Here is a 25,486-nt window from a genome sequence, read left to right on the forward strand (position 1 = left end):
AGCTGAGGACCGAGGCGTTTGCAGGCAGCCTGCGGCAGTGCCTTCACCTGGTGGGGCTCTGACCCCCGCAACCTCCCGGAAGAGAAGGCAGACAGCCCCCTCCCCCTGAGGCCACTCTCCACCTGCTCGGACCAGCCAAACGCCTAACGTGAACGTGAGCACCTGCCAAGCACCTCCTGTGAGCAGGTGTGGGTGCCTGAAGGCCCGTCCCACCCACCGGGAGAGGCACGCCGAGGGAGGGGCACTCGGGTGTCCCCAGACACCGCAGCCTGTGGGGCAGCTGCAGTGAGAACTGGTGGAGACAGAGGAGGAGCCTCCTGGGACAACGCCAGTGCTCCCCAGGCGCCAGCAGGACGCGCGAGTCAGGGACTGGTGGCCGGAGGCTGGAAAGACCACCTGTCCCCGGCCAGGAGGATGGAGGCTCAAGGCCCCGGGGCCCTTCTGAGCAAGGGTGCTGGCAGCATGGGAGGGCCTGCGAGGAGGCCCTGGCCCAGGGAGGGACTCAGGGGCTCCGTGGAGAGCACCTGAGACCGGTGGGCAGAGCCCCGAGTGGGAAACAGGCCAGGCTCAAGGACGCGTGGCCGGAGGGGCTGGAGTGAAGGCAGAAGGAGCCGGGCTGCTGAGCAGACCTGGCTTCCGGGGTTTGGCGTGGACGGTGGAGGTCGGGTGTGATCTTGGGGTTCTTGGCCAGGGTCCGGAGGACAAAGTCACAGTTGGGGAAGCCCGGGGGACGGGCAGGGGAAGCCCAAGGGGCAGCTGTGTGGTGAGTCAGGAGCCAGGAGCCAAATGGAGTTACTGACTGGCAGGTGCTAAGGTCGAGGGAGGATGGAGGAGGGGCCGGAGGTCAGAGTGGCAGGTGAGGTCCAGGGAGGAAGGAGGAGGGAGCAGGGTGGACTTCCCCAAGTCCATGGGGCTGGCAGGAAAGTCCTTCCTCGGCTTTCAGTGACCTCAGCCTCAGGGCTGTGTCTCTGGGGTAGGAGCCCCTGCCCCGCTCCCTGCAGGTGTGTGCTCCTCCGGGGTCCGGCTCCAGTGGGGAGCCAGGCCCCGCCCCTCCCTCTGTCTGCCCCCCTCGGGCTACCCATCTCCCCTCTTATCTTTCTCCCTCCCCTCCTCCCCTCCCGTCCAGGGGCAGGCGTGGCCGGCTATCTCTGGGACCCTGCCTGAAGACAGGTCTCTAAACTGTCCCGTCTATCTTACTTGGCCCTGGGGCGAGGCCTGACCCCACCTGGACCCTTAGTCACTGTGGCCCAGAGCCTGGTCCTGCCCTCAGTGCTCCATCAGAAAAACCTTGGAGCAAGTGCCTGGGCCACTGCCAACCTCAGCATCAGCAGTAAGACTGCCCGCAGGGAGGGCGGGGCCCTTCAGCTCCTGGAAGATTCCACCAGACTCCCCCAGGTCAAGGTGCAGAGCTGCCTCTTCTGAAGTGCTGAAAAGACAGAAAGGCCCTAGAGCCTCACGGATCGCCAGAGTGGGCGGGAAATCCAGGGCTCCTGGGTCAGTGGCCAAGGGAGGGTGCTCAGGGCTGGGCCTGCTCTGGGCCCTGGGTGCTTCCTGGAAACCTTGAAAGTGGGGGAAAGCTCTTTTAGGATGGTTTTGCCGTTCCCAGGGGCCAGGCTGTGGCGCTCCTTGATCCAGGGGTGCCCACTCCGCATGTCCTGCAGGAACTGCTCCTGAGCCCAGGAGAAATCCCACCAGATGAAGGGCCCAATGTGTGGCTGGGTGCATCTGCCTGGGTGAAGGCTGGGTGAATGGCTGGGTGGGTGGCTGGGTGAAGGCTGGGGTGAAGGCTGGGTGAAGGCTGGATGAATGGCTGGATGAATGGCTGGGTGAAGGCTGGATGAATGGCTGGGTAGCCGGGTGGGTGGCTGGGTGAAGGCTGGGTGAAGGCTGGGTGGCTGAGTGGCTGGGTGAAGGCTGGGTGAAGGCTGGGTGAATGGCTAAATGGCTGAGTGGCTGGGTGGGTGGATGGCTGGGTGGGTGGATGGATAGATGGATGGCTGATTTGGTCAATGGGTGGATGGATAGGTGGGTGGGTGAATCAATGGGTGGGTATATGGATGAATGGATCAATAGGATGTAAGGGTGAATGGATGAAGGATGGGTGGATGGATGAGTGGTGGGTGGTTGGATGAGTGGTTGCGTAGATGGGTAGATGGGTGCATTGATGGGATGAATGGATGGGTGGGGGTGTGGCTGGTGGGGGTGTGGGTGGGGAGGCAGCAGAGCTGACAGGAGCACTCGTCTGAGCTTGGAGGGGGCTCAGGCAGGGCTTGGCATCCCAGGTTTGGTTGGGGACTGTCACTCAAGCTGCTTGGGTCCAGCACTCTCCTGCTGATTCTACAGAGGGAAAGATCGCCACCCTTAGAAAGACTTTCCCTCATCATAAAGCAATTCCGTTCAGTGTAGAAAATCCGGAAACGGAAAAGGGCTACGAGTGCTGGGCCATCAGGAGGCCGAGGACACAGTCCCCACGCTGAGCGCTCGGACTCGGGCCTTGCTCCCTGGGTCTGAGCGGCAGGGGTTGGGGCCCTGGGGGCTCCAGGGAGCATCTTCCAGCCCTGTCTCGGCCCTCAGACCAAGGGTGTGCTTCTGGGAGAGGGGACATGGGGACTCTGGGCACAATGGCTCCAGGCTCCTGGCTCCACAAGGCTGCCCCACAGGGCCGCTGCTGGGCAGAGTGGCCCCCGCACCCCTCCAGCCCTGAAGATCCCAGAGTCCAGACCCTGGAGGCAGGAGTGGGGCGGGGGCCGAGCAAGGAGGAGGGCGCAGGCAGTGGAGAGGGACACTGGAGGCCTTTGGCCGTCTCTGCAGGGGGCGGGGGATGGGATGCAGTTTTCCAGAGTTCTGCTTGTTCCTGTCCAGAATGCCCAGTGTGCAGGACCGGGGGGGGGGACAGGGCTCTTTCCAGTTCTGCCCACTCCTCTGCCAGGCTGAGCCACGGACTGGTCGGTTTTCTCGTGGGCCAGGTGCTGCATCCCAGGACAGGCAGGAGGGCTGGGCCACCTGCCCAGACCAAGCAGGGACAGGAAGCTGCGGGTGGCTGGGGTGGCTTCCTGCCCCTGCTGCAGAATCGCGCCCCTCAGGACCGTGCAGGGCTGCAGCTGCCCTACTGTTCCTGCGTTCCCAGGCTGAGGCCCAGCTTCTACCTGGAAACCCCGGCCGGGCCCACGTGGGCACGGGGCAGAGGGCCTTGTGAGGAGGCTGCGTGCAAAGGGGCCGTGAGGACAGGGCCTTAGCTGTTCTGATCACTGTAACAAGGCTCCACAGGCAGAGGCTCGAAGATCTGAAACCACGGTCCCCGTCCTAGAGGCCAGAGGCTGAAGATGGAGGCATCTGGTGAGGTGGCTGCGTCCCTGCCGCGTCCTCACTGTTGGAGAAATCCCTCATCAGCACCTGCAACTTTCAGAAGGGCCCCGAGTCCCCAGAGCCCCTCCCTTGAGACCTCCTCCCCTGCTGAGTTCTAACACATCACCTCAAGGTGAGCAGCCAGACCTGGAGTCCTCAGCCGAGAACGGGGCCAGGTGGAGAGGGTGGAGAGGGCCACGGGATAGGGCCACGTGGACAGGGTGGAGAGGGCCACGGGGAGAGGGTGGAGAGGGGCCACGGGGAGAGGGGGAGAGGGGCCACGGGGAGAGGGGGAGAGGGGCCACGGGGAGAGGGGGAGAGGGGCCACAGGAGAGGGTGGAGAGGGCCACGGGGAGAGGGGGAGAGGGGACCGGTGGAGAGGGTGGAGAAGGGCCACATGGAGAGGGGCCGGGCGGAGGACAGCACAGAACCAGGTGCATGTAGGAGGCCTTCTTGGATCTCCCAGGCCGTGGTGACCCCCACAGTCATGATGTGGGGTGAGTGGGTGCCATGGCCTGAACTCTGGAGAAGTAGCAACCCCCTCTAACTCTGTGGTGGCAGGAAGGGGACGCAGGACTTGGCCCCTGAAGTGGAGCGGGCAGCAGTGGCACCAGCCATCTGGGACCACACAGATCAGTGTGGCAGTCTCTGACCTCGGGGGGCTTCGGGCCATCAGGCGGGCAGGGACCCTGGGTCTTTCTGGCCCTAGAGCAGCTTGTTTCTTGAGGCTGCAGGACCGCAGGACAGCAGGCAGCTACAGCCCTGACCACTACAACAGGCCCAAGCCCTGGCCGCCTCCTTCCCGGATGGAGGAAGGGTGGCGTGGGGCTGGGAGCAAGCCTGCACTGAGGTGGCTGTTGGTGCCCAGTGACTGAGGTGGCTGCCCCCAGGGCGACCTTGTCCTGTCAGCAGACGCCCCCTCCCGACAGGCTGCCAGCCTCCCTGTGGAATCCCCGAGTCCCCGTGGGCAGCAACAGTCCCGGGGACGGGCACCTTGCTCCCAAGCCCCAGGTGGCCTCAGGTTCCGTGTGTCAGGCATGATGGAGCCTGGCGGTGAAGTGACCACAACACTGTCCACCTGCGCCCCAGGAGCCGAGATCCACACTAAGACAACTGCTCTCGGGACACCAGCTCCACTAGCTGGAAGAGGTGCTGGGCGCCGGGGCCGGACCCAGGCTGGCCTCCCCCTGGGCATAGCCCGGTCCCCTCCTGGGGTGGTCTAAGAGGCCCTTCCACTGAGCCGGCCTCGGAAACACCATGGCTTTGGAAGGTCCCTGTGAGAACGGAAGGTCTGCCGGTGAGGCCCAGGGGCTCCACAGGAGCCCGGCCAGGACAGGGCCACAGGCAGAACCCGGGAAAGGCATGAGGTCGTGCTCCATGATGGGCCTGAGGGCTGTTCTGGAGCGTCAGCCTCTTACCCAGCAGAACCTCCAACCCTGAGTGGCCCAGCTTCCTTGGAGCGAGGTGAGACTGCTGCGAAGGTCAGGCCAAGGACTGAGCACAAGTGGCCCCTCAGCCTCCAGGAGTATTGACGACCGTCCTGCTGCTGGAAGTCGTGTGTGATGACTGGAGCCTAAGCAGCCATCTGGGGCCTAAGGACCAATCCCCGGGGCTGATGATGGGGCCTGTGTTCCTGGCACCATGGAGCCCTAGGCCAGCTCGTGCCCCTCCTGCAGGCATCCTAAATGTGAGAGAAACTGCCCTGCGTCCAGTTTAAGGCACTAGGTGGAGGACAGGGAGGAGGGGTGAGGGCCCTATCACCACAGGCTGCACACTAGGACTGATTCAGGAAAGGCCGGCTGCAATGTCAGGACAAGCCAGCAGAGGGTGCAAGCACAAAGGAAAGCAAACACTAGGGTGGCCCAGGTCACGGCTCCCAGGTGGACCCACAGACACTGGGAAGTCCTGCCACACATCACACCTTCACAGGGCCACTGGGGGCAAGGTGGTCAGACACTGTGGGAGTAGGGACGGGGCTACTTCCTCATTAGTAAAATCGAGCTGCCCATAAATGTCACTCTCTAAAGACCAGAAGCTCATGGTTGAGGATGGGCTCATGAACCAAGAAAAACAATGGGGCGGGCGAGGAGGGCACCACAGCTGCAGGACAGCTCCAGCGGGTCCAGCTCCCAGGTCACTACAGCCACCCCGGGCGCCCTCCAGGAGCATGACAGCTTGTCCCCTGCTGTCACCCCTCAGCTTGCAACCCTGGGACCCACGTCCCCAGGTCGTCCCCGAGGCCACATGCTACCTGCTGCTGCCCTTGAGAGGGCCAGCACACCAGCCTGACCCCAGGAACCACACTCACTCCTTCCAGCGGCCGTGCACCCCGTCCCCAGGGAACAGGGAGCCAGGACCTGGCAGGGACAGCTGTGAGCTACTGGGGTGGCTGGGAGACATCCTGGCTCTTCCTAGCCCCAGGGACAGTCGCCCCAAATCACCACAGGGACCCCAGCAGGTCAGCCAGGGGGCACTGCCAGTCACAAGGCCAGGAACCTGGGAGGAGGCCAGCAAGGCTTTCTGGATGGACACCACCCACCATCTTGCTCCCACACCTCAGGCCCAGACAGATGCACAAGAGCAGGGCCACCCTATGACTAGGGCAGGACTGACCAGAGGGCTTCGGCAGGGGCAGAGGTCAGGAGGGCCACAGGGAGGACACAGTGGGTGTGCAATGTTGGCCAGGGGCCCTGGTCAGCTTGCCCCTGGTCCAACAGAGGACAGGGTAGATAGACAGAAGGGCTACGCACAGCAAAGGGTAGTGACCTAGGGCTCAGTGCTGTCCACTGACTCGAGGGCTGATGGCCAGCATTGATGGGAGGTGAAGCAACATGGGGAACGACAGATCAGGTGGTAGAAGAGAGGCCAGCACAGGTAGCCAAAGGATCCCGCTAAGGCATGGCCAAAGTGGGGGTCGCAGGAAGGTGAAGAACATTGCCTCTAAAGGAGGGGGACGTCGAAACACCAAGTGCAGGGTGCAGACAGGGCAGAAGGATTCGCTAAGTGACTCCGTGGTGTGCACAAAAGCAGTCCTCAGGTTGTGCCTGCCCTGAGTGACTCCATGGTGTGTAGAACAGCAGTCCTCAGGCTGCACCTGCCCTAGTGACTCCATGGTGTGTAGAACAGCAGTCCTCAGGCTGTGCCTGCCCTAGTGACTCCATGGTGTGGAACAGCAGTCCTCAGGCTGTGCCTGCCCTGAGTGACTCCATGGTGTGTAGGACAGCAGTCCTCAGGCTGTGCCTGCCCTAGTGACTCCATGGTGTGCAGAACAGCAGTCCTCAGGTTGTGCCTGCCCTAGTGACTCCATGGTGTGCAGAACAGCAGTCCTCAGGCTGTGCCTGCCCTGAGTGACTCCATGGTGTGTAGAACAGCAGTCCTCAGGCTGCACCTGCCCTGGTGACTCCATGGTGTGTAGAACAGCAGTCCTCAGGCTGCGCCTGCCCTAGTGACTCCATGGTGTGTAGAACAGCAGTCCTCAGGCTGTGCCTGACCTAGTGACTCCATGGTGTGTAGAACAGCAGTCCTTAGGCTGCACCTGCCCTGAGTGACTCCATGGTGTGTAGAACAGCAGTCCTTAGGCTGCACCTGCCCTGAGTGACTCCATGGTGTGCGGAACAGCAGTCCTCAGGCTGCACCTGCCCTAGTGACTCCATGGTGTGTAGAACAGCAGTCCTCAGGATGTGCCTGCCCCGGTGACTCCACGGTGTGTAGAACACCAGTCCTCAGGCTGTGCCTGCCCTGGTGACTCCATGGTGTAGAACAGCAGTCCTCAGGCTGTGCCTGTCCTAGTGACTCCATGGTGTGTAGGACAGCAGTCCTCAGGCTGTGCCTGCCCCGGTGACTCCATGGTGTGCAGAACAGCAGTCATCAGGCTATGCCTGTCCTAGTGACTCCATGGTGTGTAGAACAGCAGTCCTCAGGCTGCGCCTGCCCTAGTGACTCCATGGTGTGTAGAACAGCAGTCCTCAGGCTGTGCCTGCCCTAGTGACTCCATGGTGTGTAGAACAGCATTCCTCAGGCTGTGCCTGCCCTAGTGACTCCATGGTGTGTAGAACAGCAGTCCTCAGGCTGTGCCTGCCCTAGTGACTCCATGGTGTGTAGGACAGCAGTCCTCAGGCTGTGCCTGCCCTAGTGACTCCATGGTGTGTAGAACAGCAGTCCTCAGGCTGTGCCTGCCCTGAGTGACTCCATGGTGTGTAGAACAGCAGTCCTCAGGCTGTGCCTGCCCTGAGTGACTCCATGGTGTGTAGAACAGCAGTCCTCAGGCTGTGCCTGCCCTAGTGACTCCATGGTGTGTAGAACAGCAGTCCTCAGGCTGTGCCTGCCCTAGTGACTCCATGGTGTAGAACAGCAGTCCTCAGGCTGTGCCTCCCCTGAGTGATTCCATGGTGTAGAACAGCAGTCCTCAGGCTGCACCTGCCCTGGTGACTCCATGGTGTGTAGAACAGCAGTCCTCAGGCTGTGCCTGCCCTGAGTGACTCCATGGTGTAGAACAGCAGTCCTCAGGCTGTGCCTGCCCTAGTGACTCCATGGTGTGTAGAACAGCAGTCCTCAGGCTGTGCCTGCCCTGAGTGACTCCATGGTGTGCAGAACAGCAGTCCTCAGGCTGTGCCTGCCCTGAGTGACTCCATGGTGTGTAGAACAGCAGTCCTCAGGCTGTGCCTGCCCTAGTGACTCCATGGTGTGTAGAACAGCAGTCCTCAGGTTGTACCTGCCCTGAGTGACTCCATGGTGTGTAGAACAGCAGTCCTCAGGCTGTGCCTGCCCTGAGTGACTCCATGGTGTGTAGGACAGCAGTCCTCAGGCTGCACCTGCCCTAGTGACTCCATGGTGTGTAGAACAGCTGTCCTCAGGCTGTGCCTGCCCTAGTGACTCCATGGTGTAGAACAGCAGTCCTCAGGCTGTGCCTCCCCTAGTGACTCCATGGTGTGTAGAACAGCAGTCCTCAGGCTGTGCCTGCCCTAGTGACTCCATGGTGTAGAACAGCAGTCCTCAGTCTGTGCCTGCCCTGGTGACTCCATGGTGTGTAGGACAGCAGTCCTCAGGCTGCGCCTGCCCTAGTGACTCCATGGTGTGTAGAACAGCAGTCCTCAGGCTGTGCCTGCCCTAGTGACTCCATGGTGTGCAGAACAGCAGTCCTCAGGCTGTGCCTGCCCTGAGTGACTCCATGGTGTGTAGAACAGCAGTCCTCAGGCTGTGCCTGCCCTGAGTGACTCCATGGTGTGTAGGACAGCAGTCCTCACGGTGCGCTTGCCCTGGTGACTCCATGGTGTGTGGAACAGCAGTCCTCAGGCTGTGCCTGCCCTAGTGACTCCATGGTGTGTAGGACAGCAGTCCTCACAGTGCGCTTGCCCTGGTGACTCCATGGTGTGTGGAACAGCAGTCCTCAGGCTGTGCCTGTCCTAGTGACTCCATGGTGTGTAGAACAGCAGTCCTCAGGCTGTGCCTGCCCTGAGTGACTCCATGGTGTGCAGAACAGCAGTCCTCAGGCTGTGCCTGCCCTAGTGACTCCATAGTGTGTAGAACAGCAGTCCTCAGGCTGTGCCTGCCCTAGTGACTCCATGGTGTGTAGAACAGCAGTCCTCAGGCTGTGCCTGCCCTAGTGACTCCATGGTGTGTAGAACAGCAGTCCTCAGGCTGTGCCTGCCCTGGTGACTCCATGGTGTGTAGAACAGCAGTCCTCAGGCTGTGCCTGCCCTAGTGACTCCATGGTGTGTAGAACAGCAGTCCTCAGGTTGTACCTGCCCTGAGTGACTCCATGGTGTGCAGAACAGCAGTCCTCAGACTGTGCCTGCCCTAGTGACTCCATAGTGTGTAGAACAGCAGTCCTCAGGCTGTGCCTGCCCTGGTGACTCCATGGTGTGTAGAACAGCAGTCCTCAGGCTGTGCCTGCCCTAGTGACTCCATGGTGTGTAGAACAGCAGTCCTCAGGCTGTGCATGCCCTAGTGACTCCATGGTGTGCAGAACAGCAGTCCTCAGGCTGTGCCTGCCCTGAGTGACTCCATGGTGTGTAGAACAGCAGTCCTCAGGCTGCGCCTGCCCTAGTGACTCCATGGTGTGCAGAACAGCAGTCCTCAGGCTGCGCCTGCCCTGAGTGACTCCATGGTGTAGAACAGCAGTCCTCAGGTTGTGCCTGCCCTGGTGACTCCATGGTGTGTAGGACAGCAGTCCTCACAGTGCGCTTGCCCTGGTGACTCCATGGTGTGTGGAACAGCAGTCCTCAGGCTGTGCCTGCCCTAGTGACTCCATGGTGTGTGGAACAGCAGTCCTCAGGCTGTGCCTGTCCTAGTGACTCCATGGTGTGTAGAACAGCAGTCCTCAGGCTGTGCCTGCCCTGAGTGACTCCATGGTGTGCAGAACAGCAGTCCTCAGGCTGTGCCTGCCCTAGTGACTCCATAGTGTGTAGAACAGCAGTCCTCAGGCTGTGCCTGCCCTAGTGACTCCATGGTGTGTAGAACAGCAGTCCTCAGGCTGTGCCTGCCCTGAGTGACTCCATGGTGTGCAGAACAGCAGTCCTCAGGCTGTGCCTGCCCTAGTGACTCCATGGTGTGTAGGACAGCAGTCCTCAGGCTGTGCCTGCCCTAGTGACTCCATGGTGTGTAGAACAGCAGTCCTCAGGCTGTGCCTGTCCTAGTGACTCCATGGTGTGTAGAACAGCAGTCCTCAGGCTGCACCTGCCCTGAGTGACTCCATGGTGTGTAGAACAGCAGTCCTCAGGCTGTGCCTGCCCTAGTGACTCCATGGTGTGTAGGACAGCAGTCCTCAGGGTGCGCTTGCCCTGAGTGACTCCATGGTGTGCGGAACAGCAGTCCTCAGGCTGTGCCTGCCCTAGTGACTCCATGGTGTGTAGGACAGCAGTCCTCAGGCTGTGCCTGCCCTAGTGACTCCATGGTGTGTAGAACAGCAGTCCTCAGGCTGTGCCTGTCCTAGTGACTCCATGGTGTGTAGAACAGCAGTCCTCAGGCTGTGCCTGTCCTAGTGACTCCATGGTGTGTAGGACAGCAGTCCTCAGGCTGTGCCTGCCCTAGTGACTCCATGGTGTGTAGAATAGCAGTCCTCAGGCTGTGCCTGCCCTGAGTGACTCCATGGTGTGTAGAACAGCAGTCCTCAGGCTGTGCCTGCCCTAGTGACTCCACGGTGTGTAGAACAGCAGTCCTCAGGCTGTGCATGCCCTAGTGACTCCATGGTGTGCAGAACAGCAGTCCTCAGGCTGTGCATGCCCTAGTGACTCCATGGTGTGTGGAACAGCAGTCCTCAGGCTGCGCCAGCCCTAGTGACTCCATGGTGTGTAGGACAGCAGTCCTCAGGCTGCACCTGCCCTAGTGACTCCATGGTGTGTAGGACAGCAGTCCTCAGGCTGTGCCTGCCCTGAGTGACTCCATGGTGTGTAGGACAGCAGTCCTCAGGCTGTGCCTGCCCTGAGTGACTCCATGGTGTGTAGAACAGCAGTCCTCAGGCTGCGCCTGCCCTAGTGACTCCATGGTGTGTAGGACAGCAGTCCTCAGGCTGTGCCTGCCCTAGTGACTCCATGGTGTGCAGAACAGCAGTCCTCAGGTTGTGCCTGCCCTGAGTGACTCCATGGTGTGTGGAACAGCAGTCCTCAGGCTGTGCCTGCCCTGAGTGACTCCATGGTGTGTACGACAGCAGTCCTCAGGCTGTGCCTGCCCTGAGTGACTCCATGGTGTGTATAACAGCATTCCTCAGACTGTGCCTGCCCTAGTTACTCCATGGTGTGTAGAATAGCAGTCCTCAGGCTGTGCCTGCCCTGGTGACTCCATGTTGTGTGAAACAGCAGTCCTCAGGCTGTGCCTGCCCTAGTGACTCCATGGTGTGTAGGACAGCAGTCCTCAGGGTGCGCTTGCCCTGAGTGACTCCATGGTGTGCGGAACAGCAGTCCTCAGGCTGTGCCTGCCCTAGTGACTCCATGGTGTGCAGGACAGCAGTCCTCAGGCTGAGCTTGTCCTAGTGACTCCATGATGTGTAGGACAGGAGTCCTCAGGCTGCACCTGCCCTGAGTGACTCCATGGTGTGTAGAATAGCAGTCCTCAGGCTGTGCCTGCCCTAGTGACTCCATGGTGTGGACAGCAGTCCTCAGGCTGCACCTGCCCTGAGTGACTCCATGGTGTGCAGAACAGCAGTCCTCAGGCTGTGCCTGCCCTGGTGACTCCATGGTGTGTAGAACAGCAGTCCTCAGGCTGTGCCTGCTCTAGTGACTCCATGGTGTGTAGAACAGCAGTCCTCAGGCTGCACCTGCCCTGAGTGACTCCATGGTGTGCAGAACAGCAGTCCTCAGGCTGTGCCTGCCCTAGTGACCCCATGGTGTGCAGAACAGCAGTCCTCAGGCTGTGCCTGCCCTAGTGACTCCATGGTGTGTAGAACAGCAGTCCTCAGGCTGTGCCCGTCCTAGTGACTCCATGGTGTGTAGAACAGCAGTCCTCAGGCTGTGCCTGTCCTGGTGACTCCATGGTGTTTAGGACAGCAGTCCTCAGGCTGTGCCTGCCCTGGTGACTCCATGGTGTGTAGAACAGCAGTCCTCAGGTTGTGCCTGCCCTGAGTGACTCCATGGTGTGTGGAACAGCAGTCCTCAGGCTGTGCCTGCCCTAGTGACTCCATGGTGTGTAGAACAGCAGTCCTCAGGCTGTGCCTCCCCTGAGTGATTCCATGGTGTAGAACAGCAGTCCTCAGGCTGCACCTGCCCTGGTGACTCCATGGTGTGTAGAACAGCAGTCCTCAGGCTGTGCCTGCCCTAGTGACTCCATGGTGTGTAGAACACCAGTCCTCAGGCTGTGCCTGCCCCGGTGACTCCACGGTGTGTAGAACAGCAGTCCTCAGGCTTTGCCTGTCCTAGTGACTCCATGGTGTGTAGAACAGCAGTCCTCAGGCTGTGCCTGCCCTAGTGACTCCATGGTGTGTAGAACAGCAGTCCTCAGGCTGTGCCTCCCCTGAGTGATTCCATGGTGTAGAACAGCAGTCCTCAGGCTGCACCTGCCCTGGTGACTCCATGGTGTGTAGAACAGCAGTCCTCAGGCTGTGCCTGCCCTGAGTGACTCCATGGTGTGCAGAACAGCAGTCCTCAGGCTGTGCCTGCCCTGAGTGACTCCATGGTGTGTAGAACAGCAGTCCTCAGGCTGTGCCTGCCCTGAGTGACTCCATGGTGTGCAGAACAGCTTTCCTCAGTCTGTGCCTCCCCTAGTGACTCCATGGTGTGTAGAACAGCAGTCCTCAGTCTGTGCCTCCCCTAGTGACTCCATGGTGTGTAGAACAGCAGTCCTCAGGCTGTGCCTGCCCTGAGTGACTCCATGGTGTGTGGAACAGCATTCCTCAGGCTGTGCCTGCCCTAGTGACTCCATGGTGTGTAGAACAGCAGTCCTCAGGCTGTGCCTGTCCTAGTGACTCCATGGTGTGTAGAACAGCAGTCCTCAGGCTGCACCTGCCCTGAGTGACTCCATGGTGTGTAGAACAGCAGTCCTCAGGCTGTGCCTGCCCTAGTGACTCCATGGTGTGTAGAACAGCAGTCCTCAGGCTGTGCCTGCCCTGAGTGACTCCATGATGTGTAGAACAGCAGTCCTCAGGGTGCGCTTGCCCTGAGTGACTCCATGGTGTGCGGAACAGCAGTCCTCAGGCTGTGCCTGCCCTAGTGACTCCATGGTGTGCAGGACAGCAGTCCTCAGGCTGAGCTTGTCCTAGTGACTCCATGATGTGTAGGACAGGAGTCCTCAGGCTGCACCTGCCCTGAGTGACTCCATGGTGTGTAGAATAGCAGTCCTCAGGCTGTGCCTGCCCTAGTGACTCCATGGTGTGGACAGCAGTCCTCAGGCTGCACCTGCCCTGAGTGACTCCATGGTGTGCAGAACAGCAGTCCTCAGGCTGCACCTGCCCTGAGTGACTCCATGGTGTGCAGAACAGCAGTCCTCAGGCTGTGCCTGCCCTAGTGACCCCATGGTGTGCAGAACAGCAGTCCTCAGGCTGTGCCTGCCCTAGTGACTCCATGGTGTGTAGAACAGCAGTCCTCAGGCTGTGCCCGTCCTAGTGACTCCATGGTGTGTAGAACAGCAGTCCTCAGGCTGTGCCTGTCCTAGTGACTCCATGGTGTTTAGGACAGCAGTCCTCAGGCTGTGCCTGCCCTGGTGACTCCATGGTGTGTAGAACAGCAGTCCTCAGGTTGTGCCTGCCCTGAGTGACTCCATGGTGTGTGGAACAGCAGTCCTCAGGCTGTGCCTGCCCTAGTGACTCCATGGTGTGTGGAACAGCAGTCCTCAGGCTGTGCCTGCGCTGAGTGATTCCATAGTGTGTGAAACAGCAGTCCTCAGGCTGTGCCTGCCCTAGTGACTCCATGGTGTGTAGAACAGCAGTCCTCAGGCTGTGCCTGCCCTAGTGACTCCATGGTGTGTAGAACAGCAGTCCTCAGGCTGTGCCTGCCCTGAGTGACTCCATGGTGTGCAGAACAGCAGTCCTCAGGCTGTGCCTGCCCTAGTGACTCCATGGTGTGTAGGACAGCAGTCCTCAGGCTGTGCCTGCCCTAGTGACTCCATGGTGTGTAGAACAGCAGTCCTCAGGCTGTGCCTGTCCTAGTGACTCCATGGTGTGTAGAACAGCAGTCCTCAGGCTGCACCTGCCCTGAGTGACTCCATGGTGTGTAGGACAGCAGTCCTCAGGCTGTGCCTGCCCTAGTGACTCCATGGTGTGTAGGACAGCAGTCCTCAGGCTGTGCCTGCCCTAGTGACTCCATGGTGTGTAGAACAGCAGTCCTCAGGCTGTGCCTGTCCTAGTGACTCCATGGTGTGTAGGACAGCAGTCCTCAGGCTGTGCCTGCCCTAGTGACTCCATGGTGTGTAGGACAGCAGTCCTCAGACTGTGCCTGCCCTAGTGACTCCATGGTGTGTAGAATAGCAGTCCTCAGGCTGCGCCTGCCCTGAGTGACTCCATGGTGTGGACAGCAGTCCTCAGGCTGCACCTGCCCTAGTGACTCCATGGTGTGTAGGACAGCAGTCCTAAGACTGTGCCTGCCCTAGTGACTCCATGGTGTGTAGAATAGCAGTCCTCAGGCTGTGCCTGCCCTGAGTGACTCCATGGTGTGTAGAACAGCAGTCCTCAGGCTGTGCCTGCCCTAGTGACTCCACGGTGTGTAGAACAGCAGTCCTCAGGCTGTGCCTGCCATGGTGACTCCATGGTGTGCAGAACAGCAGTCCTCAGGCTGTGCATGCCCTAGTGACTCCATTGTGTGTGGAACAGCAGTCCTCAGGCTGCGCCTGCCCTAGTGACTCCATGGTGTGTAGGACAGCAGTCCTCAGGCTGCACCTGCCCTAGTGACTCCATGGTGTGTAGAACAGCAGTCCTCAGGCTGTGCCTGCCCTAGTGACTCCATGGTGTGTAGAACAGCAGTCCTCATGCTGTGCCTGCCCTAGTGACTCCATGGTGTGTGGAACAGCAGTCCTCAGGCTGTGCCTTCCCTGAGTGACTCCATGGTGTGTAGAACAGCAGTCCTCAGGCTGCGCCTGCCCTAGTGACTCCATGGTGTGTAGGACAGCAGTCCTCAGGCTGTGCCTGCCCTGAGTGACTCCATGGTGTGTAGGACAGCAGTCCTCAGGCTGTGCCTGCCCTGAGTGACTCCATGGTGTGTACGACAGCAGTCCTCAGGCTGTGCCTGCCCTGGTGACTCCATGGTGTGTGAAACAGCAGTCCTCAGGCTCTGCCTGCGCTGAGTGACTCCATAGTGTGTGAAACAGCAGTCCTCAGGCTGTGCCTGCCCTAGTGACTCCATGGTGTGTAGAACAGCAGTCCTCAGGCTGTGCCTGTCCTGAGTGACTCCATGGTGTGTATAACAGCATTCCTCAGACTGTGCCTGCCCTAGTTACTCCATGGTGTGTAGAATAGCAGTCCTCAGGCTGTGCCTGCCCTGGTGACTCCATGGTGTGCAGGACAGCAGTCCTCAGGCTGAGCTTGTCCTAGTGACTCCATGATGTGTAGGACAGGAGTCCTCAGGCTGCACCTGCCCTGAGTGACTCCATGGTGTGTAGAATAGCAGTCCTCAGGCTGTGCCTGCCCTAGTGACTCCATGGTGTGGACAGCAGTCCTCAGGCTGCACCTGCCCTGAGTGACTCCATGGTGTGTAGAACAGCAGTCCTCAGGCTGTGCCTGCCCTAGTGACTCCATGGTGTGTAGAACAGCAGTCCTCAGGCTGTGCCTGCTCTAGTGACTCCATGGTGTGTAGAACAGCAGTCCTCAGGCTGCACCTGCCCTGAGTGACTCCATGGTGTGCAGAACAGCAGTCCTCAGGCTGTGCCTGCCCTAGTGACCCCATGGTGTGCAGAACAGCAGTCCTCAGGCTGTGCCTGCCCTAGTGACTCCATGGTGTGTAGAACAGCAGTCCTCAGGCTGTGCCCGTCCTAGTGACTCCATGGTGTGTAGAACAGCAGTCCTCAGGCTGTGCCTGTCCTAGTGACTCCATGGTGTTTAGGACAGCAGTCCTCAGGCTGTGCCTGCCCTGGTGACTCCATGGTGTGTAGAACAGCAGTCCTCAGGTTGTGCCTGCCCTGAGTGACTCCATGGTGTGTGGAACAGCAGTCCTCAGGCTGTGCCTGCCCTAGTGACTCCATGGTGTGTGGAACAGCAGTCCTCAGGCTGTGCCTGCGCTGAGTGATTCCATAGTGTGTGAAACAGCAGTCCTCAGGCTGTGCCTGCCCTAGTGACTCCATGGTGTGTAGAACAGCAGTCCTCAGGCTGTGCCTGCCCTAGTGACTCCATGGTGTGTAGAACAGCAGTCCTCAGGCTGTGCCTGCCCTGAGTGACTCCATGGTGTGCAGAACAGCAGTCCTCAGGCTGTGCCTGCCCTAGTGACTCCATGGTGTGTAGAACAGCAGTCCTCAGGCTGTGCCTGCCCTAGTGACTCCATGGTGTGTAGAACAGCAGTCCTCAGGCTGTGCCTGTCCTAGTGACTCCATGGTGTGTAGAACAGCAGTCCTCAGGCTGCACCTGCCCTGAGTGACTCCATGGTGTGTAGGACAGCAGTCCTCAGGCTGTGCCTGCCCTAGTGACTCCATGGTGTGTAGGACAGCAGTCCTCAGGCTGTGCCTGCCCTAGTGACTCCATGGTGTGTAGAACAGCAGTCCTCAGGCTGTGCCTGTCCTAGTGACTCCATGGTGTGTAGGACAGCAGTCCTCAGGCTGTGCCTGCCCTAGTGACTCCATGGTGTGTAGGACAGCAGTCCTCAGACTGTGCCTGCCCTAGTGACTCCATGGTGTGTAGAATAGCAGTCCTCAGGCTGCGCCTGCCCTGAGTGACTCCATGGTGTGGACAGCAGTCCTCAGGCTGCACCTGCCCTAGTGACTCCATGGTGTGTAGGACAGCAGTCCTAAGACTGTGCCTGCCCTAGTGACTCCATGGTGTGTAGAATAGCAGTCCTCAGGCTGTGCCTGCCCTGAGTGACTCCATGGTGTGTAGAACAGCAGTCCTCAGGCTGTGCCTGCCCTAGTGACTCCACGGTGTGTAGAACAGCAGTCCTCAGGCTGTGCCTGCCATGGTGACTCCATGGTGTGCAGAACAGCAGTCCTCAGGCTGTGCATGCCCTAGTGACTCCATTGTGTGTGGAACAGCAGTCCTCAGGCTGCGCCTGCCCTAGTGACTCCATGGTGTGTAGGACAGCAGTCCTCAGGCTGCACCTGCCCTAGTGACTCCATGGTGTGTAGAACAGCAGTCCTCAGGCTGTGCCTGCCCTAGTGACTCCATGGTGTGTAGAACAGCAGTCCTCATGCTGTGCCTGCCCTAGTGACTCCATGGTGTGTGGAACAGCAGTCCTCAGGCTGTGCCTTCCCTGAGTGACTCCATGGTGTGTAGAACAGCAGTCCTCAGGCTGCGCCTGCCCTAGTGACTCCATGGTGTGTAGGACAGCAGTCCTCAGGCTGTGCCTGCCCTGAGTGACTCCATGGTGTGTAGGACAGCAGTCCTCAGGCTGTGCCTGCCCTGAGTGACTCCATGGTGTGTACGACAGCAGTCCTCAGGCTGTGCCTGCCCTGGTGACTCCATGGTGTGTGAAACAGCAGTCCTCAGGCTCTGCCTGCGCTGAGTGACTCCATAGTGTGTGAAACAGCAGTCCTCAGGCTGTGCCTGCCCTAGTGACTCCATGGTGTGTAGAACAGCAGTCCTCAGGCTGTGCCTGTCCTGAGTGACTCCATGGTGTGTATAACAGCATTCCTCAGACTGTGCCTGCCCTAGTTACTCCATGGTGTGTAGAATAGCAGTCCTCAGGCTGTGCCTGCCCTGGTGACTCCATGGTGTGCAGGACAGCAGTCCTCAGGCTGAGCTTGTCCTAGTGACTCCATGATGTGTAGGACAGGAGTCCTCAGGCTGCACCTGCCCTGAGTGACTCCATGGTGTGTAGAATAGCAGTCCTCAGGCTGTGCCTGCCCTAGTGACTCCATGGTGTGGACAGCAGTCCTCAGGCTGCACCTGCCCTGAGTGACTCCATGGTGTGTAGAACAGCAGTCCTCAGGCTGTGCCTGCCCTAGTGACTCCATGGTGTGTAGAACAGCAGTCCTCAGGCTGTGCCTGCTCTAGTGACTCCATGGTGTGTAGAACAGCAGTCCTCAGGCTGCACCTGCCCTGAGTGACTCCATGGTGTGCAGAACAGCAGTCCTCAGGCTGTGCCTGCCCTAGTGACCCCATGGTGTGCAGAACAGCAGTCCTCAGGCTGTGCCTGCCCTAGTGACTCCATGGTGTGTAGAACAGCAGTCCTCAGGCTGTGCCCGTCCTAGTGACTCCATGGTGTGTAGAACAGCAGTCCTCAGGCTGTGCCTGTCCTAGTGACTCCATGGTGTTTAGGACAGCAGTCCTCAGGCTGTGCCTGCCCTGGTGACTCCATGGTGTGTAGAACAGCAGTCCTCACGCTTCACCTGCCCTGAGTGACTCCATGGTGTGTGGAACAGCAGTCCTCAGGCTGTGCCTGCCCTAGTGACTCCATGGTGTGTAGAACAGCAGTCCTCAGGCTGTGCCTCCCCTGAGTGATTCCATGGTGTAGAACAGCAGTCCTCAGGCTGCACCTGCCCTGGTGACTCCATGGTGTGTAGAACAGCAGTCCTCAGGCTGTGCCTGCCCCGGTGACTCCACGGTGTGTAGAACACCAGTCCTCAGGCTGTGCCTGCCCCGGTGACTCCACGGTGTGTAGAACAGCAGTCCTCAGGCTTTGCCTGTCCTAGTGACTCCATGGTGTGTAGGACAGCAGTCCTCAGGCTGTGCCTGCCCTAGTGACTCCATGGTGTGTAGAACAGCAGTCCTCAGGCTGTGCCTGCCATAGTGACTCCATGGTGTGCAGAACAGCAGTCCTCAGGCTGTGCCTCCCCTGAGTGATTCCATGGTGTAGAACAGCAGTCCTCAGGCTGCACCTGCCCTGGTGACTCCATGGTGTGTAGAACAGCAGTCCTCAGGCTGTGCCTGCCCTGAGTGACTCCATGGTGTGCAGAACAGCAGTCCTCAGGCTGTGCCTGCCCTGAGTGACTCCATGGTGTGTAGAACAGCAGTCCTCAGGCTGTGCCTGCCCTGAGTGACTCCATGGTGTGCAGAACAGCTTTCCTCAGTCTGTGCCTCCCCTAGTGACTCCATGGTGTGTAGAACAGCAGTCCTCAGTCTGTGCCTCCCCTAGTGACTCCATGGTGTGTAGAACAGCAGTCCTCAGGCTGTGCCTGCCCTGAGTGACTCCATGGTGTGTAGAACAGCAGTCCTCAGGCTGTGCCTGCCCTGAGTGACTCCATGGTGTGTAGAACAGCAGTCCTCAGGCTGCGCCTGCCCTAGTGACTCCATGGTGTGTAGAACAGCAGTCCTCAGGCTGCGCCTGCCCTAGTGACTCCATGGTGTGTAGAACAGCAGTCCTCAGGGTGTGCCTGCCCTAGTGACTCCATGGTGTGTAGGACAGCAGTCCTCAGGCTGTGCCTGCCCTGAGTGACTCCATGGTGTGTAGAACAGCATTCCTCAGACTGTGCCTGCCCTAGTGACTCCATGGTGTGTAGAACAGCAGTCCTCAGGCTGTGCCTGCCCTGGTGACTCCATGGTGTGCAGAATAGCAGTCCTCAGGCTGCACCTGCCCTGGTGACTCCATGGTGTGTGGAACAGCAGTCCTCAGGCTGTGCCTGCCCTAGTGACTCCATGGTGGGTAGAACAGCAGTCCTCAGGCTGTGCCTGCCCTGAGTGACTCCATGGTGTGTAGAACAGCAGTCCTCAGGGTGCGCTTTCCCTGAGTGACTCCATGGTGTGCGGAACAGCAGTCCTCAGGCTGTGCCTGCCCTAGTGACTCCATGGTGTGCAGGACAGCAGTCCTCAGGCTGAGCTTGTCCTGGTGACTCCATGGTGTGTAGGACAGGAGTCCTCAGGCTGCACCTGCCCTGAGTGACTCCATGGTGTGTAGAATAGCAGTCCTCAGGCTGTGCCTGCCCTAGTGACTCCATGGTGTGCAGAACAGCAGTCCTCAGGCTGTGCCTGCCCTAGTGACTCCATGGTGTGTAGAACAGCAGTCCTCAGGCTGTGCCTGCTCTAGTGACTCCATGGTGTGTAGAACAGCAGTCCTCAGGCTGCACCTGCCCTGAGTGACTCCATGGTGTGCAGAACAGCAGTCCTCAGGCTGCGCCTGCCCTAGTGACCCCATGGTGTGCAGAACAGCAGTCCTCAGGCTGTGCCTGCCCTAGTGACTCCATGGTGTGTAGAACAGCAGTCCTCAGGCTGTGCCTGTCCTAGTGACTCCATGGTGTGTAGGACAGCAGTCCTCAGGCTGTGCCTGCCCTGGTGACTCCATGGTGTGTAGAACAGCAGTCCTCAGGCTGTGCCTGCCCTGACTGACTCCATGGTTTAAAACTGCAGTCTTCAAGCTGCACCTGCCCTGGTGACTCCATGGTGTGTGGAACAGCAGTCCTCAGGCTGTGCCTGCCCTGAGTGACTACATGGTGTATAGGACAGCAGTCCTCAGGCTGTGCCTGCCCTAGTGACTCCATGGTGTGCAGGACAGCAGTCCTCAGGCTGTGCCTGCCCTAGTGACTCCATGGTGTGTAGCACAGCAGTCCTCAGGCTGTGCCTGCCCTAGTGACTCCATGGTGTTTAGGACAGCAGTCCTCAGGCTGCACCTGCCCTAGTGACTCCATGGTGTGCAGAACAGCAGTCCTCAGGCTGTGCCTGTCCTAGTGACTCCATGGTGTGTAGAACAGCAGTCCTCAGGCTGAGCCTGCCCTAGTGACTCCATGGTGTGTAGGACAGCAGTCCTCAGGCTGTGCCTGCCCTGGTGACTCCATGGTGTGTAGGACAGCAGTCCTCAGGCTGTGCCTGCCCTAGTTGCTCCATGGTGTGTCGATCCGCAGTCCTCAGGCTGTGCCTGCCCTAGTGACTCCATGGTGTGTAGGACAGCAGTCCTCAGGCTGCACCTGCCCTGGTGACTCCATGGTGTGTAGAACAGCATTCCTCATGCTGCGCCTGCCCAGGTGACTCCATGGTGTGTAGGACAGCAGTCCTCAGGCTGTGCCTGCCCTGAGTGACTCCATGGGTGTAGAACAGCAGTCCTCAGGCTGTGCCTGCCCTGAGTGACTCCATGGTGTGTAGAACAGCAGTCCTCACGCTTCACCTGCCCTGAGTGACTCCATGGTGTGTAGGACAGCAGTCCTCAGGCTGTGCCTGTCCTAGTGACTCCATGGTGTGTAGAACAGCAGTCCTCACGCTTCACCTGCCCTGAGTGACTCCATGGTGTGTAGGACAGCAGTCCTCAGGCTGTGTCTGCCCTGAGTGACTCCATGGTGTGTAGAACAGCATTCCTCAGGCTGCGCCTGCCCTGGAGACTCCATGGTGTGTAGAACAGCAGTCCTCAGGCTGCACCTGCCCTGAGTGACTCCATGGTGTGTAGGACAGCAGTCCTCAGGCTGTGCCTGCCCTAGTGACTCCATGGTGTGTAGCACAGCAGTCCTCAGGCTGTGCCTGCCCTAGTGACTCCATGGTGTGTAGGACAGCAGTCCTCAGGCTGCACCTGCCCTAATGACTCCATGGTGTGCAGAACAACAGTCCTCAGGCTGTGCCTGTCCTAGTGACTCCATGGTGTGTAGAAGAGCAGTCCTCAGGCTCTGCCTGCCCTGAGTGACTCCATGTTGTGTAGGACAGCAGTCCTCAGGCTGTTCCTGCCCTGAGTGACTCCATGGTGTGTAGAACAGCAGTCCTCAGGCTGTGCCTGCCCTAGTGACTCCATGGTGTGTAGAACAGCAGTCCTCAGGCTGTGCCTGCCCTGGTGACTCCATGGTGTGTAGGACAGCAGTCCTCAGGTTGTGCCTGCCCTAGTGACTCCATGGTGTGTAGAACAGCAATCCTCAGGCTGTGCCTGCCCTGGTGACTCCATGGTGTGTAGGACAGCAGTCCTCAGGTTGTGCCTTCCCTTGTCACTGTGTGTTGTGTAGAACAGCAGTCCTCAGGCTGTGCCTGTCCTAGTGACTCCATGGTGTGTAGAACAGCATTCCTCAGGCTGTGCCTTCCCTTGTCACTGTGTGTTGTGTAGAACAGCAGTCCTCAGGCTGTGCCTGCCCTGAGTGACTCCATGGTGTGGAACAGCCGTCCTCAGGCTGTGCCTGCCCTGAGTGACTCCATGGTGTGTAGGACAGCAGTCCTCAGGCTGTGCCTGCCCTGAGTGACCCCATGGTGTGTAGAACAGCAGTCCTCAGGCTGTGCCTTCCCTGAGTGACTCCATGGTGTGTAGAACAGCAGTCCTCAGGCTTTGCCTGTCCGAGTGACTCCATGGTGTGTAGAACAGCAGTCCTCAGGCTGTGCCTGCCCTGGTGACTCCATGGTGTGTAGGACAGCAGTCCTCAGGTTGTGCCTGCCCTAGTGACTCCATGGTGTGTAGAACAGCAATCCTCAGGCTGTGCCTGTCCTAGTGACTCCATGGTGTGTACAATAGCAGTCCTCAGGCTGTGCCTGCCCTAGTGACTCCATGGTGTGTAGAACAGCAGTCCTCAGGCTGTGCCTGTCCTAGTGACTCCACGGTGTGCAGAACAGCAGTCCTCAGGCTGTGCCTGCCCTGGTGACTCCATGGTGTGTAGAACAGCAGTCCTCAGGCTGTGCCTGCCCTGGTGACTCCATGGTGTGTAGAACAGCAGTCCTCAGGCTGTGCCTGCCCTAGTGACTCCATGGTGTGTGGAACAGCAGTCCTCAGACTGCGCCTGCCCTAGTGACTCCATGTTGTGTAGGACAGCAGTCCTCAGGGTGCGCCTGCCCTAGTGACTCCATGGTCTGTAGAACAGCAGTCCTCAGGCTGTGCCTGCCCTGGTGACTCCATGGTGTGTAGGACAGCAGTCCTCAGGCTGTGCCTGCCCTGGTGACTCAATGGTGTGTAGGACAGCATTCCTCAGGCTGTGCCTGCCCTAGTGACTCCATGGTGTGTAGGACAGCAGTCCTCAGGCTGTGCATCCCCTAGGTACTCCATGGTGTGTAGGACAGCAGTCCTCAGGCTGTGCCTGCCCTGGTGACTCCATGGTGTGTAGGACAGCAGTTCTCAGGCTGCGCCTGCCCTAGTGACTCCATGGTGTGTAGAACAGCAGTCCTCAGGCTGCACCTGCCCTGGTGACTCCATGGTGTGTCGAACAGCAGTTCTCAGGCTGCGCCTGCCCTGGTGACTCCATGGTGTGTGGAACAGCAATCCTCAAGCTGTGCCTTCCCTGAGTGACTCTATTATGTGTAGAACAGCACTCCTCAGCCTTCGCCTGCCCTTTGTGAGTCCATGGTGTGTAGAACAGCAGTCCTCAGGCTGCGCCTGCCCTGGTGACTCCATGGTGTGTAGAACAGAAGTCCTCAGGTTGTACCTGCCCTGAGTGACTCCATGGTGTGTGGAACAGCAGTCCTCATGCTGTGCCTTCCCTTGTCACTGTGTGTTGTGTAGAACAGCAGTCCTCAGGCTGTGCCTGCCCTGAGTGACTCCATGGTGTGTGGAACAGCAGTCCTCAGGCTGTGCCTGCTCTGAGTGACTCCATGGTGTGTGGAACAGCAGTCCTCAGGTTGTAGCTGCCCTCAGTGACTCTTCCTAACTTAATCCATTTTCAGTTTGAGTGCTGGTCGAAGGACTCCACATGTTGTGTTTACAAGTCAACAGCGTCCGTCTGCCTGGCACCACCATAACACACAAGCTGGTAAGTTAATTAATTTTGCTAATAAGAACGACTACCTGTGGACTTCCTGAATTAATCAGAAGCACAGGGATGCACGTGTGTGCTAAACCCATATGGGAAAGTACCATGCCGGTGAGCTCATCGAAGACACCAGACCCCCAATGCAGCCCCTCCCCTAAGGTGCAGAAATTTCGGAGCACCCCGAGACTGGTCACCGTGCATGCTGACCCCAGCACCTGGTCACTGTCATGAAATTTTCTGGGAAGTCACTTACAGTGATGACTCTCCAGGTCTGTATTTGGGGTTCAGCACAGTGCAGTGTCTCCTGCCCAGGACGATCACGTGAGTCCCACTCCTTGTTGATATGTCAAGATGACACTCCACATTGACACTGAAACTGCCTTCCCAGGCCCTGGTCTAGAATAAGCTCCTGTGCTTTGACAGCTCCTGCCCTCACCCCTGTCCCTGCTGGCCCTCACCTCCTCTGACCTCCTGCAGTGACTCTGCATTCCCACTTGCCATCTCCCTTTCTTCTCAGCTCAGCCTCCTGAGCCCTGTGGCCGCTGCACCCTGTGCAGCCTTTCCACAAGCTGCATGTATAACCCTGTGAAGCATCAAGTGGCCCTCGAGAATTCCTAATATTCTAAGTTAAGATTGGGATAAAAGAACCTGTGACTGCCTAGCTTATGACACCAGGTGACCCATGAGTACCCAGTGAACTGTCACTGCTGGACGTGGTGTCACCTAGGAATTCACCGTTGTTCCTCAACTCTGACGCTGTGGAGAGACACGGCTCATTCTGGCTCACGTCTGGCAGGGGCCCCACCTGCAGGGTCCTGGCCTTCTCTCGCCTCCTCCCAACATCCAGCTGCTTTCACTCTCTTCTCAAATCACATGTCAAGTCTCCAGGACAATGACCCTCTGGCCTAGCTGAGGGGGCACATGGGCAGGGGTCCCAACCAGCCCTAGGCCCTTACTACTACTGGGATCTCCAGGGTGACCTCAGGAAGCACTTTGATTCTGACCCAGGGGTCCCCTGTTCTCTGAAGTGGAGGGAAAGAAGCCAACCCAGGGGTCCTTGGGCAACTGCCAGTCCTGGATCTCCCCAGGGACACCCCCTTGCCCCCACTCTAGCTCATCCCTTGGGCTTGGCTCCACACTGGAGGGTGCCCCTGGCAGGGACTGCAGAGGTGTGTCCCCGAGAGCCTGGGGCCTGGTTGGCCGCCCTGCCACTGGATCCAGTCCCCTCTTGCCAGACCTCTCTGGTCCTCAGGCCTGTGCTCTGTCCTGGACAAGCTGGAGATTCACCCTGGACCTGGCCTGGGGGTGCAGGGCAGTCAGGGCAGAGGACAGAGCTGATCTTATGTGACATCTGTCCAAGAAAGGTCTGTGCCTTTGAATAGTTAGCACACACAGTGTGGCCTCCACCAGAGCCAAGGGCAGGAGCAGCCAGGCAGAGGGCAGATAGGGCTGGAGGACCTTGAGGGACAAGGACGAGGGGCTACGGTCTGGGACAGGCAGCGGCTGGGCTCAGTCCACCTGGTTCCCCACTATAAGGTCCTGGCTTAGCATCTGGATGGCCATCTTAAGTGACAGATGCCACTTTAAGGAAAAAGTTTCACTTTTCCGCCCCGAGGGAAAGGCTCACCACCTCCTCCACCATCCCAACCCTTCACCCCCACATTAGGACCCACCTGGCTCTGATTCCTGAGCCTTCCCCATAAAAGTCCCAAAACCCAAGCCTGTTTTGCCCTCTCCACTAGAGGTCAGCTCTGACAAATAAACGCTGGTGTGCATCTCTGCCTGCTCTCCGTCTTCATTTCCCACTTACCGTCTCTCGTTCCTCACTTTCCCTTCACTTTGGTGCCAAAACCCAGGATTGGGTTCCCTGGTGTGCCTGCTCCCCTCTTCCAGGGTCATTGAGCATCCCCAGGCCCCGATGAGGATTCCATCGTGAGACCAGGCCTTCCATTTTGCTGAACACCCTCTCTGCACCCACCACCAGACATTCCAGGTAAGACCCCTGTCT

At 59.1% G+C, this 25,486-nt stretch overlaps 1 long non-coding RNA gene across 2 annotated transcripts in view; it reads left to right on the forward strand.

Annotated features, from left to right (window-relative positions):
* The first annotated feature begins 2,903 nt into the window (after positions 1–2,903).
* LOC124083586 (uncharacterized) overlaps positions 2,904–25,486 on the forward strand; it is a 28,177-nt gene continuing 5,594 nt past the window's right edge. The window contains exons 1-3 of one of the 2 annotated variants that reach the window (XR_006848819.2): positions 2,904–3,478; positions 23,393–23,478; positions 25,335–25,471. This is a non-coding gene — a long non-coding RNA (uncharacterized LOC124083586). The remainder of the gene's footprint in view (positions 3,479–23,392; positions 23,479–25,334; positions 25,472–25,486) is intronic. The other variant, XR_006848820.2, reaches the window with a different exon arrangement.

Source organism: Marmota monax, unplaced genomic scaffold (assembly GCF_021218885.2).
Source record: "Marmota monax isolate L192 unplaced genomic scaffold, Marmota_monax_Labrador192_F-V1.1 WCK01_AAM20220418_F8-fsc00082, whole genome shotgun sequence".
Lineage (NCBI taxonomy): Eukaryota > Metazoa > Chordata > Mammalia > Rodentia > Sciuridae > Marmota > Marmota monax.